The 15,517-nt window shown below is 37.7% G+C and overlaps 1 long non-coding RNA gene across 1 annotated transcript in view; it reads right to left on the bottom strand.

The window, feature by feature from the left end:
• Positions 1–4,175: 4,175 nt before the first annotated feature.
• Positions 4,176–15,517, bottom strand: part of LOC145541470 (uncharacterized) — a 499,277-nt gene continuing 487,935 nt past the window's right edge. Inside the window, exon 8 of the long non-coding RNA XR_014079040.1 lies at positions 4,176–5,815. This is a non-coding gene — a long non-coding RNA (uncharacterized LOC145541470). The remainder of the gene's footprint in view (positions 5,816–15,517) is intronic.

Genomic DNA, 15,517 nt, shown 5'->3' on the forward strand with positions numbered 1-15,517 from the left:
CTGCTCCCCTGTCAGATGAAGGCAGATTGCTTCTGGTGGTCTCTGCTAATCAATACAGAGAAAATAACTTTTGCCAGATCAATAGCTGCAGACCAGGAACCAGAGCCTGAGTTGATTTAGTCCACCTAAAGAAACAATATCTGAAATAGTAGCAAGACCTGATAAAGTTTATTATGATAATAAACTGTCATTCTCCAAGAACCTATTTTTCTCCTGTACTGGCCAAAAAGAATCATCATATATACTGCTTTTAAGTCTTCGAAGATGACACCAATCTATGATATTTCCAGAGATACACTATTTTTTCATTTAAAAAATTATACGTAAGTATACACCTTGATAAATTTTAAAGAACAAACACACCATATAACCAGCTGCCAGACTGTCAGATAACAGAACAGTACTAGGATCTCAGAAACCTCCTCTGTGCTCCCTTTCAGTCACTACCAACCCCAAAGATAACCACTATCCTCACCTCTAACAAAACAGGTTAGTTCTACCTGTTTATGTAATTTATATAAAAGGAATAATATATAATGTACTCTATTGTATCTTGCTTCTTTCACCCTATATTTTACTTGGGAGATTTATTCACACTCTTATGTGGAGTTGTAGGTCTTTAATTTTTATTGTTGTGTAGTATTACATTATGCAAATATATTATGTGTTATTTTACAATCTACTATTAGTGGGTATTTGGATCATTCCTAATTTTTGGCTAATTCAAATAGCACTTCTATGAACATTCTAAGACATCTCTTTTGGAGAATATCAGTATACTGTTTAGTATATAACTAGGAACACAATTTCTGGCTCATGGAGCATGTATATGTGCAGATTTACTAGATATTGCCAAACATTTTTTTTTCCCAAAGTGGTTGTGCTAATTTTCATGACCACTAGCAGTATATGAGATTTCTAGCTGTTCCACGTCCTCACCAACACCTATTCTCTATCATTGCTACCATGTTCATTTTCAGCCCTTTTGGTGTGTGTATTTCAACACAAATTTCACTAAAAATATATCATTTTAAAAAATTTAAGATAGAGAAAAATTATTTACTCATATTGAGAATCTACTATTCTGTTAAAGTCAGAGAACATGGTGGCCCCTCAAGCTATTCATATTCTAGGAACATTTTCTCCTGTCACAAGGTTTCAAGACAAGATCAGCAAACCTTTTCCTATAAAGAACCAGATGGTAAATATTTTTGGCTTTGAAGGTCACACAGTCTCTTGCAACTATTGAACTCTGCATCACAGCAGGATAACAGCCATAGATAATATGTGAATGAATGGATGAGGCTATGTTCCAAAAGAACTCTGCTTACAAGAACAGGTGGTAGGCCATGAATTGCTGACCTTCTACTCTCAGGAAGAACATCCTGAAAAGAATTTGAATTTTACTGCAATTAAAAGCAACAAAACAACTGTGTGATTACTTTGGCATATTTTTAACATTTGGGAGTAATAACTATATCAATGGACTATTTCATGCAAGAATGGGCATGATAAAGGACAGAATGCTAAGGACCTAAGAGAAGCAGAAGAGATTAAGAAGAGGTGGCAAGAATGTACAGAAGAACTATATAAAAAAGGTTTTAGTCACCCAAATAACCATGATGGTGTGGTCACTCACCTAGAGCTGGACATTCTGGAGTAGGAAGTCAAGTATGCCTTAGGAAGCATTACTATAAACAAGGTTGGTGGAGGTAACAGAATTTCAACTGAGCTATTTCAAATCCTAAAAGATGATGCTGTTAAAAAGTGCTATATTCAATATGTAAGCAAATTGGGAAAACTCAGCAGTGGCCACAGGACTGGAAAAAGTCCATTTTCATTCCAATCCCACAGAAGGGAAATGCCAAAGAATGTTCAAATTATCATACCATTGGGATCATTCCACTTACTAGCAAGGTTATGTTCAAAATCCTTCAAGCTAGGCTTCAGCAGTACACGAACTGAAAACTTAGAGATGTACAAGCTGGATTTCAAAGAGGCAGAGGAGCCAGAGATAAATTGTCAATATTCATTGAATCATGAAGAAAGCAAGGGAATTCCAGAAAAACTACTTCTGCTTCATTGACTACGCTAAAGCCATTGACTGTTTAGATCACAACAAACAGGAGAAAATTCTTAAAGAAATGGGAATAGCAAGCCACCTGACCTGCCTCCTGAGAAACCTGTATGCAAGTCAAGAAGCAACAGTTAGAATTGGGCACAGAACAAGGGACTGGTTCAAAATTGGGAAAGGAGTATATCAAGGCTTGTATGTTGTCATTTTGCTTATTTAACTTCTATTTAGAGTACCTCATGAAAAACGCTGGATGAATCACAAGCTGGAATCAAGATTGCTGGGAGTAATATCAACAACCTCGGATATGCAGATAATACCACACTAATGGCAGAAAGTGAAGAGGAACTAAAGAGACTCTTGATGAGAGTGAAAGAGAAGAGTGAGAAAGCTGACTTGAAACTCAACATTCAAAAAACTAAGATCACGGCATTTGGTCCCATCAGTTCAGTTCAGTTGCTCAGTCATGTCTGACTCTTTGAGACCCCACAAACTGCAGCACACCAGGCCTCTCTGTCCATCACCAACTCCCGGAGTCTACCCAAACCCATGTCCATCGAGTCAGTGATGCCATACAACCATCTCATCCTCTGTCGTCCCCTTCTCCTCCTGCCCCCAATCCCACCCAACATTAGGGTCTTTTCCAATTAGTCAACTCTTCACATGAGGTGGCCAAATATTGGAGTTTCAGCTCCAACAACAGTCCTTCCAATGAACACCCAGGACTGATCTCCTTTAGGATGGGTTGATTGGATCTCCTTGCAGTCCAAGGGACTCTCAAGAGTCTTCTCCAACACCACAGTTCAAAATCATCAATTCTGCGGCGCTCAGCTTTCTTCACCGTCCAACTCTCACATCCATACATGACCAATGGAAAAACCATAGCCTTGACTAGACGGACTTTTGTTGGCAAAGTAATGTCTCTTCTTTTAAATATGCTATCTAGGTTGGCCATAACCTTCCTTCCAAGGAGTAAGCGTCTTTTAATTTCATGGCTGCAATCACCATCAGCAGTGATTTTGGAGCCCCCCAAAATAAAGCCTGACACTGTTTCCACTGTTTTCCCATCTATTTCCCTTGAGGTGATGGGACCAGATGCCATGATCTTAGTTTTCTGAACATTGAGATTTAAGCCAACTTTTTCACTCTCCTCTTTCACTTTCATCAAGAGACTCTTTAGTTCTTCTTCACTTTTTGCCATCACATCATGGCAAATAGAATGGGAAAAAGTTGACACAATGACAGACTTCATTAACATTTTCATGGGCTCCAAAATTATTGTCGATAGTGACTGCAGCCATGAAATTAAAAGGCACTTGCTCCTTGGAAGGAAAGCTATGACAAACCTAGAGAGCATATTAAAAAGCAGAGACCTTTGTCACTTTGCAGACAAAGGTCTGCATAGACAAAGCTATGGTTTTTCCAATAGTCCTTTGTGGATGTAGGAGCTGAACCACAAAGAAAACTGAGCATCAAAGAATTGATGCTTTGTAATTTTGGTGCTGGAGAAGACTCTTGCAAGTCTGTTGGACTGCATGGAGATCAAAGCAGTCAATCCTAAAGGAAATCAACCCTGAATATTCATTGAAAGAACTATTGCTGAAGCTCCAACACTTTGGCCACCGGATGCAAAGAGCCAACTCATTGGAAAAGATCCAGATGCTGGGAAAGACTGAAGGCAAAATGAGAAAGGAATGCAGAGGATGAGATGGTTAGATAACATTACTAACTCAATGGACATTATTTGAGCAAACTCTGGGAGATAGTGAAGGACAGGGAAGCCTGGAATACTGCAGTCCATGGGGTCACAGTCAGACATGACTTGGACACTAACAACAACAAATCAATATTTACCTTAGTGTCTCCTATGATTATTTTCAAGCATGAGATCTTGAAAAGCAGCTGTTAATTTTCATAAGCCAGAATGTGAAAGGATATGTAAAAAATATACCTCAAATTGTCTTTGTTTGATAAGTTTCCTACTTCCCATTTTTTGTAACTTTTAAAGGCAATCTGTGCTTTGGGGATATTTCCTAAGATACTTATATTTGGAAGATCACAAAGAGATTCTTCTATATATAGTAAATCATTTGATTTTTATAGGGTTGGTGTTCTTAACTTGGCTCTAAGTTACCACATTACAGAATTATTAAAGCTACATCAGGATCAAAGATTTAGTAAATTACTATGAATTATTATGCAGATGAAAACAGTATACTCATATGAGTGAGTGCCAGGCTCCGTAATAAGAAAAAAAATTAAGGTAGAAAAGAAATAAAGTGAATTCTGAAGAAGAGGTGAATATTTCTTCTTCTCTCACTATCAGCAATGAAATCAATCAAGAACAAGCAAAGAATTTGAGAGAATTATTGAGGCCATAATAAATGTATGTTATAATGATGTTTCACACCACTTGTCACTATTCTGCATGGTTTAATGCCTAATGGAGCTTTCTGATACCCAAGTCAAGTAATTTCATATGTAATTTGAAGTGATTCTCAAGCAGAAAAAAAAAAATAGGTTAATTATCTCTTTTGTAGCATTTAGTTGGAATAAAATGGCTCACTTTCCCCTATGAAGCAATGAGGAGTTCATGAATAATGATAGTCAGAAGAGGCATAAAACAGACACAATACCCTGGACAACAGTTATGGAAATAGACCAGGAACAATGAACAGTATGAAAACAACATAAAAATAACATACATATAAATTCACAATAATAATTATCATAGTAAATTTCATTCCATTGCTCCCACTATCTTACTTATTCTTCTGTGTTATCTGTATCAAATTTTAATTTCCCACTGGGTATCTGTAAAATGTAAAACTTTATAAATACTTTGACTATTTTACTACCCTGTGATATATACGTATTCTTATCATAAAGAGGAAATATTGATATTTCAGTAAGAGTAGATGATATCACCAAAAACTCCTACCAGGTGATTTTTTAAATTCTGATTTCCAGCTTATGAAGGACAGTGTTAGTTGAGTGTGAGGGGTAATATTTTCTTGTAATATACTTTTATCCATTTATTTGCTTCTTTCTAACATCACTGATTTGAAGTGAAAAAACAAAAGCTCCTAGGAGATCAAAACATTTACCATTGAGGATATACAGATCCTAGAAAAAGAAGTTATTCTCAAAAGATTTAAAAAGATGAAAACTGGCAAAAGATATTTTTACCATTTAGTTCAAGGCCTATGTCAGCGATTGTACCTGAAGGCAGTGGCAGCCTCCTTGGAGCAGTGATACAATTTAATAAGCATCAAAAGAGCACTTCTCTCAATGGGTTTGTTATTATATTTATCTACACTTTCCTCCCAAAAAAGTATCATGGCAGGTAACTAACACTGGAGAATCATAATAGATTAGGATTATAACAGACATTAGACACTACATAGTACAATTCATTAATCCCCTTAAAAGCACTAATGTGTTGAGATGAAGATAACCTTGAACTTTATCAAGAGAAATTTCTTAAAGTTAAACTTTCCAATTATGTACATACAAACTAGACATTTTTATGAAAAGTTTTTAAAGCTAAAATTGGTTTTCTAATTTTCACTCACCTGAAAATAATTATTGACTACTTAATATGTGTCAAGCATTATGCCTAGCACTTCATTTGTATTTTTCATTTTAATTCTTCTAGTTACTTTCCTGGTGGCTCAATTGGTAAAGAATCCACATGCAATGCAGGAGACACAGGTTTGATCCCTGGGTCGAGAAGATCCCCTGGAGAAGGAATGGCAACCTACTTCAGTATTCTTGTGTAGGAATCCCACGGACAGAGGACTCGAGCAGGCTATAGTCCATGGGATCACAAGAGTCAGATACAACTTAGCAACTAAACCACCAAACCACCAATCACTTAATGAAGATGTAGGAACTAAAGGTTGGAGATTTAAATGAACTGCTCAAATTTTATACAAATTTGGAAGACAAGATCTGAATCCAAATTTGCTTGCTATCAGAACTTCAGCGTTATTTAGTATGCTGTACGTCTCCCTAATCTATACCAAAACCCTTTAAGTATTTGAAATAAGTTAATGGAGCCTTTGTGATGCTCCCTCAAGCAAAGTATTCTCAGCTTTGTTTTTCCTTTTTCTCTAATCATTTACCTGTCTTTCACAAAATTCTTCTTTACATTTGTGCACGATCTTTAAGTGTAGACACTATAACTGAATAATAATAATATAGATGTGTTCTAATTGATCCAGCATAGGGAAAGTCATGCTCTTGCTTCTGGTCATTTCATTTCTAATTAAGTTGGACAGGAATCTTGTTACTTTAGAACACCGAACCATGCTGTTCAACCATGACAACATATTCTGTAGTTGTGTGGGTACATGTGTACGTTTCAGAACCAAGAGTAAGATTTAACCTTTTTCCCAATTACATTTTATATGATTATACACAAAAATAATTTCAATCTGCTAAATATCTCAAGACAACAACTTAATATACATAACAATAGTACATTATCTGCCATCTGTAGATTTTGTAAGAAAGTCACTTGGGGTCTCAATTACTGATGAAAATGTTGAATATACATTTCTAAGGAACTATCTTGTTAATTTGTTTTACATGTACTTATGTGAGGTTAGGTTTTCTTATTGCCTTTGGAAGATAGAAAAGTGCACACAGTTTGCACAAATAGTGGTATATGTATATGGGTAATTCAAGCAAGCAGTTGGAAATCTAAGCTGGAGTTCGAGGGAAGACATTTGTAAGATACTGACTTAGCTAGGAATCTGCATAAGGGTGATGGCTGAATTACAAAATAGTCAAGGATGTGAGTACAGAATAAGAGGTAAATGTTACTTGGATATTATAGAAATCTGGGTGATTATATGTAACAAGAGAAGTTTAAAGGAGGGAAAATGGAGACTAAAAGAAGGGGAGAGCATACTTTCCACTGTTAGGCAAATGTCACAAATATGGCAAAAAGCAAAACAGGGATAAAGAGGAGTTTATGGAGCATCTATAGACAAGTCTCCAAAAATACACTATGATGATTTCAATAAAATTCTCTAAAGAGAAGTAGCATGGGGTGCATACCAGTGTCTACCCTATAACACTGAACATTCAAGATGAAGCTTAGATGCTAGGCAAGAATGTCTAAAAACCTTATTCAACAGAAGGTGGTCCACCCCATCCAACTCTGATGCATAGGAGAAATAGCTTAAAGATAGAATCAAGGATTATCTCCTGAAACTGAGGCTTCCATGATAGTAACTTACTTGTGCATATGTGTATAAGCACTCTATGCCCTTTGGCATTCTAAGTCTAGACCTGTTTGTCTTATGAAGGAAAATCTGACATCATGCCTTTGGTATACATCACTTAAATGTGAACTTTTGGAAGAGACTCTGATCTCATCACATAGCCACCAGGCTTCACAGGAGATCACAATGTGATTGATAAAAAGAGTATTTTTAGTAGAATGTTGACAATAGAGAACAAGTTGCAAAGTGTCAAAGGGAGGGTAACAGAGGAGCAGAATGAGGAAACAGAGACAGTGAATGAAGATTATTCTGAGGAGGACATTGAAGGGGAATTGAGATTGGTGGCATTACCTGAAGAGGAAAATTTGGTTGTCTCTCTCTCTTTTTTGTTTTTTTTAACGATGAGGAGTGAGGAGATGAGCTTATCTGTATATTCAAGGGATGTCCTCAGTACTGAAGAGGAAAGTATTGAAGAGAGGAAGTAATAGATAGAATAGTATTCCAGAGAAGATTACAATAATGATAACAAACTGCAGAGATCTCTAAGGCTAATAACACCATAGCATAATCCAAGGTCACATTCAGTTCTTTTCAGCGCATAATCCTGTATCTACTTAGTTATAGGAAATAACCTGTAACTCTTTAAGGTATCATTATCAAGAAAAATTTCCCAATTTATATCAAGTGTAATCCCTGCAGGACTGAGGTTTTGTTCTCATTTCCCCCTATACAAAATGTCTCTATCTGTGATAGACAGGATGGAGCCTGTCTTCCAGCTTTATCAAGGATTTACTGCAGTCAACATCCTCAGGAAATGTGGTTGTATTACATCAGTTTGTAGGAGGACTTCTCTTCACAACCTTATCTTCACAGGGTCAGAGGTTGGGTTTGGTCAAAGGCCTGGGAGGTTAAAAAAGATGCTAGAAAAAAACAATCTAGCTTTACTAAAGGCTATTTCTAGCAAACTAATGATAATTGTACTTGGGTTTTATGTTGTTTTAATGGTGTGGATTCATAGTGAAAAGAGCAATGTGATAAGATAACCATACACAGTGGCCCTCCCACAGGATGGACAAATGTTATAATCTTTGTAATTTTTTTTTTTATTTTGTATTTTGTATAGCTGATTAACAAACAATGCTGTGATAGTTTCAGATGAACAGCAGGGGACCCAGCCATACATACACATGTATCCATTCTCCCCCAAACTTCTCTCCCATCCAGGTCACTACACAACATCGAGCAGAGTCTTAAATGAAAGAAAAGGGCTGGCCTACGAATACAGAACATGGGTCACACGAGAAGAGAGGTTAAAAAAAAATCCCATAAAGGCAATTAGAATTTTCATGGTCACTCTTACTAAATTTATAAACAGCAGTCTGAAGATGCTGTTCTGTGCTTAGTCACTCAGTCATTTCTGACTCTTTGACACCTCACGGACTATAGCCTGCCAGGCTCCTCTGTCCGTGGGGATTCTCCAGGCAACAATACTGGAGTTGTTTGCCATGCCCTCCTCCAGGGGATCTTCCCAACCCAGGAATCGAACCAGGGTCTCCTGCATTACAGACAGATTCTTTACCAGCTGAGCTACCAGGGAACCCCCAAAAAAGCATTTATTCATTTTTAAATCAGAGATGATCAAGTTTAAGACATTCACTAGGCATTCTATTATTCTTTGAATGTGGTTATGTATTACATGGAGAGAGGAATCCACAATTTCTGTATTCTTACCACTTACACATTTACACATTGAGTGTATTTCCACTATGATTTAAATTCTAATTTTATATATACACACACACACATGCACACATACATTTCCTGCTGTTTATTGTATTCCATTTTTAAAAATTCGAATCATTTTTTCTCCAGGTAGGGGGGATATCCTTTTGTTAATTTCCTCTGGGGTAGTAGAAATAGGTACATTTATTTTCTCTCCCTACAGGACAAGAGATAAAACAGCTGCTATCTTTTTATAACTCTGTTTCTCATTTATCACATGCCATGATACAACATTTAGCTACTTCACAATGTACTCCACTTATTTCATTTTTAAACTTTTCTTTTTCCATATCTTTTCTTATATTTACTTATTTATTCATTCATTTGTTCAGTAAAAATTATCTATTTAGTGCCTTCTTCAAAATGAAACATGGTCTCTATGCATAGCCTTTTGGGATGGTGGTAGGAGGACAAGAGATAAATATATGAAACAATAAAATCTTGGTGAGATGATAAATTCTACATGAGAAAAACTGTCATAAAGCTCAGAATAATGAAGGATTGCATTAGAGTGGAATTGTTTTGCACGCAAGGCTATGTCTTGAGAAAATTTAAGCAAAATTCTTTAAAGGAACTGAATTTAGACTGCGATTGAAGAACTGAGTATGGAGATACGAGATAACTGGGAAAGAATACACATGAGAAGCAGTCGTATCATATACAAAATTCAAAGGATTTAAGAACAAAACTTATAATGATTTATAGAATTAAAATGATCTGTTAAAGTCTCAACAACTAGTAAAACAATAACACTATTAACAGCTTTACAAAAGGCTGAAGTACTGGTCAAGATGGCAGAGTAGAAAGATCCTGAGCTCAGCCCCTCCTTCAGATATGCAAAACTACAACTACACATAAAACACCTGTGTCCTGAGAATGACCTGAAGACTCACAGGACAGATTTCCTACAGCTGAGGACATAAAGAAAGGTCAAATCAATACGGATAGGAGAGGTAGGGATAGGGTCTAGGCACTTCTAGTGCAGTGACCACAAGTGGGAGAAATATCACAGACTGCAGAGGTCCCCTTCAGGAGCAAGGGGTCCAGATACTTGGCAAGCTCCATATCCTGCACCAGGAAGATGATCTTCCATAATATCTAGCTTTGAAAACCAATGGAGAGAATGCCAAGGAGAGCCAGAGGGCTGTGGGAAATCACGACTCTACTCTTATAAGGTTTGTGAACAAACTCACATAACTCCAAGTCCCAGCATAAAGGCAACAGCTTGAAAAGTACTTGGGCCATATGAGAAGACTTGTTGAAGAGTTCAAGGGTATTTGCTGGAAGGGCAGGGACCTCACAGAATTTGCTCTGGGAATAGACTGAGACCAGTACCATTTTAAAATTTTTTTTAAATCTCCTTTCACCCAGCTGACCCAAGTACTAGTGGGAGCCATTTCTTTCACTTTTCATCATCCTAGTTAACAACATGCACCCACCCCTACTCAGCACTCCCCTGAGGACTTGCCGTTCAAAATTGGCTACCACCCTGCCCTACCCAGAAGGCAACCCTACAAAGTCACAGCCAGTTGTAAGAAGAGCCAACCCTGCATTACAGAATGCATTTGTTCCATTTGGATCCAGGCCTCATAGACAAGTTGTATGGTGGCCCTGGTGGCTCAGTGGTAAAGAATCTGCCTGCCAATCCAGGAGATGCAGGTTTAGTCTCTTGGTGAAGAGAAGGAAGATCCCCTAGAGAAGGAAATGGCCATCAACTCCAGTATTCTTGCCTGGGAAATCTCATGGACAGAGGAGCCCTGCAGGCTGCAGTTTATGGGGGTCACAAAAGAGTTGGACACGACTTAAAAACTAAACAGCAACTCATAGAGAGGAGGGCTAGGGATCATATGCTTAATATATAGAAACAATATAGAGAGTTATGCAAAATGAGGAGACAAGGGATTATCTTCCAATGGAAAGAATAAGATAAAACCTCAGGTAGAGAATGAAATAAAATGGAGATAAGTGATTTACCAGATAAAGAGTTCAAAGTAATAGTCATAAAGATGCTCACTCAACTTAGGAGAAGAATGGATGAACTTAGTGAGAACTTCAATAAAGTTTTAGAAAAAAAAAATGAAACTGGAACTGAATAACACAATAACTGATATAAAAATACACTACAGTGAATCAATAGGATATTAGAGAATGTAGAAAAATCATCAGTGATCTGGAAGACATGGTAGTGGAAATCATCTAATTAGAATATTAAAAAAATATTTTTTAATTAAAAAAAAGGGACACTGTATGGGACCTTGGGAAAACATCAAGTGTGCTAACATTCACATTATAGATATCTCAGAAAGGGAAAAGAGAGAAACGGAAAGAAAACCTACTCGAAGAAATAACAGCTGAAAAATTTCTTAACCCAGCCGAGTAAATACACAAGTTCAGAGAATGCAGAGAATCCCAAACAAGATGAACCCAAAAAGATGCACATCAAGGCATATTACAGTTAAAAAGTCAAAAATTGGAGATAAAGGGAGAACCTAAAAAGCTGCAAGAGAAAAATAGCTTGTTATGTATAAGGGAACCCCCATTAGACTATTGATGCTTTAGAACTGTGGTACTGGAGAAGACTCTTGAGAGTCCCTTGGACTGCAAGCAGATCAAACTATTCAATCCTAAAGGACATCAATCCTGAATATTCATTGGAAGTACTGAAACTGAAGCCGACGCTCCAATACTTTGGCCAGCTGATTCGAAGAGCCAACTCTTTGGAAAAGACCCTGATGCTGAGAAAGATTGAAGGTAGGAGGAGAAGGGGATAACAGAGGACAAGATGGTTGGATGGCATTGCTGACTCAATGGACATGAGTTTGAGCAAGGTCCAGGAGATGGTCAAGGACATCTTTTTGTCCTTGCGACACAAGGAGTTGCAAAGAGTTGGACACAACTGAGTGGCTGAACAATAGACTATCAGTCAATTTTCCCACAGAAACATCACAGACCAGAAGAAATAGCTGCACTCTCAGGTGTCAGTTCAGTTCAGTTCAGTCGCTCAGTCGTGTCCGACTCTCTGCAACCCCATCAATTGCAGCACGCCAGGCCTCTCTGTCCATCACCAACTCCCGGAGTCTACCCAAACCCATGTCCATCGAGTCAGTGATGCCATCCAGCCATCTCATCCTCCGTCATCCCCTTTTCCTCCTGCCCCCAATCCTACCCAGCATTAGGGTACTTTCCAATGAGTCAACTCTTCGCATGAGGTGGCCAAAGTATTGGAGTCTCAGCTTCAACATCAGTTCTTCCAATGAACACCCACATCTCCTTTAGGATGGATTGATTGGATCTCCTTGCAGTCCAAGGGACTCTCAAGGGTCTTCTCCAACACCATAGTCCAAAAGCATCAATTCTGTGGCGCTCAGCTTTCTTCACCGTCCAACTCTCACATCCATACATGACCACTGGAAAAACCATAGCCTTGACTAGATGGACTTTTGTTGGCAAAGTAATGTCTCTGCTTTTAAATATGCTATCTAGGTTGGCTATAACCTTCCTTCCAAGGAGTAAGTGTCTTTTAATTTCATGGCTGCAATCACCATCTTCAGTGATTTTGGAGCCCCCAAAAATAAAGTCTGACACCGTTTCCACTGTTTCCCCATCTATTTCCCATGAAGTGATGGGACCAGATGCCATGATCTTAGTTTTCTGAACATTGAGCTTTAAGCCAAATTTTCACGCTCCTCTTTCACTTTCATCAGAGGCTCTTTAGTTCTTCTTCACTTTCTGCCATGAGGGTGGTGTCATCTGCATATCTGAGGTTATTGATATTTCTCCCGACAATCTTGATTCCAGCTTGTGTTTCTTCCAGCCCAGCGTTTCTCATGATGTACTCTGCATATAAGTTAAATAAGCAGGGTGACAATATACAGCCTTGATGTGCTCCTTTTCCTATTTGGAACCAGTCTGTTGTTCCATGTCCAGTTCTCACTGTTGCTTCCTGAAGTGTTATTCACAACAGCCATGATATGGATGCAACTTAAGTTTCCATTACTAGAAGAATTGACAAGGAAGATGTGAAGCACATACACATACACACAATGATGTATTATTCAACTATTAAAAATAGTGAAATCATGACATTTGTGACAACACAGATAGACATCGAAGGTATTATGTTGAGTAAAATAAGTCAAAAGAAGACAAATACCATATGATTTCATTTATATGTGAAATCTAAAAAAACAGAACAAATAAGCAAACAAAATAAAACAGAAACTGATTCACAGATACAGGTAACAAACTAATGGTTGCCAGAGGAGTTGGGAGTAGGGAGTGAGAGGTTAGGCAAAATAGGTGAAGAAGATGAAGAAGTACAAGTGAAACTGAAAGTGTTAGTCATTCAGTTGTGTCTGACTCTTTGAGACCCCAGGGACTGTAGCCCACCAGGCTCCTCTATCCATGGAATTCTCCAGGCAAGAATACTGGAGTGGATTGCCATACTCTTCTCCAGGGGATCTTCCCATCTCAGGGATCAAATCCAGATATCCCACATTGCAGGCAGATTCTTTATCATCTGAGCCACCAGGGATAAAGTTCCAGTTAAAAAATAAATAAGTCACAGAGAGGTAGCATAGTACAACATAGGGAATACAGTCCGTGATTCTGCAATAACTTTGCATGTGACAGATGGTTACTAAACTTAATGTCGTGATCAATTTATAATGTACATAAATGTCAAATCACTAGGATGTACACCTGAAACTAATATTATATGAAACCTATACTTCATTCTTTAAAAAGGCAGAGGGAAAACTCATAAAAAGGAAGATCTTGAATTTAGTTTTGGGTCATACTATGTTTAAGTTGTGGGAAGGATAACCAGGTGAAGACAGTCTCAAAAAAGGACAGGAATTATCCAGTTCCAAAATTCAGATTTATCAAAACTGAATATATAAAAATGAATGACATGGATTATGCATAAAATGCATATATTTCCATGATGAATTTAGCTTATCTTCTCATTTTAGAAATTGAGAAATTGGGCAAAGATATTTGCCATGATATATTTAGAGGGTCAATGATGAAGACAGGAGAGAAATATATTTTTTGAGCTTTCTTCATCAAACTGTTGTTATATGTTTCTTAAGTTTGAACAGTCAGTGTTTGATCAGAGAAGCAGAATCACTGTGGGTATTACAGAATGTAAGATTTATTGTAGAAATTAATCTCTATGCAATCATGGAAGCTACATAGGCAATCTAGTGTAATGCTGTTGCCCCTGCAGCTGGTGTTTTCCTGTCATCAGCAGGGCTGGAGGTTGGGAAGGAAATGTAATGTGCAGAGAGGGAAACAAGGAAAAGCTAGAATTCCTGAAAAACACAAATAGGAACCCCCCAAAGACAAACTGGTACCCACGTCTCTCTTGCACAACCTCCAATTAGAGTGATGCAGGTGGTACACGTGATAAGCTGGATCTCTTTCCTCCATAACTGGTCATGTACCTGGCTCGGAATTCAGAGAAGCTGATCCAACAGGAGGAGCTGCAACAGGACCTAGGAAGCTGATGACACAAACACTGCCCCCACACAAGCAAGGTGAACCAGCAGACCTGGCAAAGTGCATGAGTTTGTCAATGATATACACTTGGCTCTAACCTGTCCTACTGAACATAAAGAGACGGCAGCTGCTTAACTTTCACTTCCCAAGCCCTGAGTTAATTTCTCTTCTGGCCTACTAGGAAACAAACAGGACGGGAATTCTGAAAAATGTAGTTTCAGCTTAGCTAAGTTGACACAACACAAAGCCACAATAGTCTATCCCTTGACAATTTAGCATTATATGTGCTTAAATAATTCTTTTAGTCATACCTAAGATTTCCAAATAAACACAATAGCCAAAGTATGCTTTCACTCAATATGATGCAAGTATGCCATATACAACCAAAACATCTGACCCTTCCCCATAAGAAAAAGATTATCAAGTCCATTTATCCATCTTTGGACAATGCTTATTCTTCTTTTAGGTGAATCATTCTTCTCTTTTGATATCTGTAATTTAAATAAAGATATTTGATGATGGCAATTGTTAATATAGTCTATGTTAAATAGAAAGATGTGGCGGAGAAAAAAGTAGACTCATATTACACATATATTATTATATTCATATAAAAACAAAAACATATTCATAACTATTGCAGATCCTGGTTTTTGCAACTTATCATATGGTTGATCTGAAATCTATCATTTGCTTTTTCTGTTACCCATTTTAAGTTCTCTTTTCTTTCAGTAAGCACTTTAGCTGATCACAGTTTCTTGCCAGGTGAGGTGACCCAAAATCTAATTTCTTAAATGTCTGGGACATTAATAGTGCTGCCTGTTGGGGCTGTAGCTTTTTTGTTGTTGTTGACTGATAGAGTACCTGAAGAACTATGGATGGAGGTTTATAACACTGTACAGGAGGTGGTGACCAAAACCATCACCAA

Source organism: Giraffa tippelskirchi, chromosome 3 (assembly GCF_054371585.1).
Source record: "Giraffa tippelskirchi isolate mGirTip1 chromosome 3, T2T-mGirTip1v1.2.pri, whole genome shotgun sequence".
Lineage (NCBI taxonomy): Eukaryota > Metazoa > Chordata > Mammalia > Artiodactyla > Giraffidae > Giraffa > Giraffa tippelskirchi.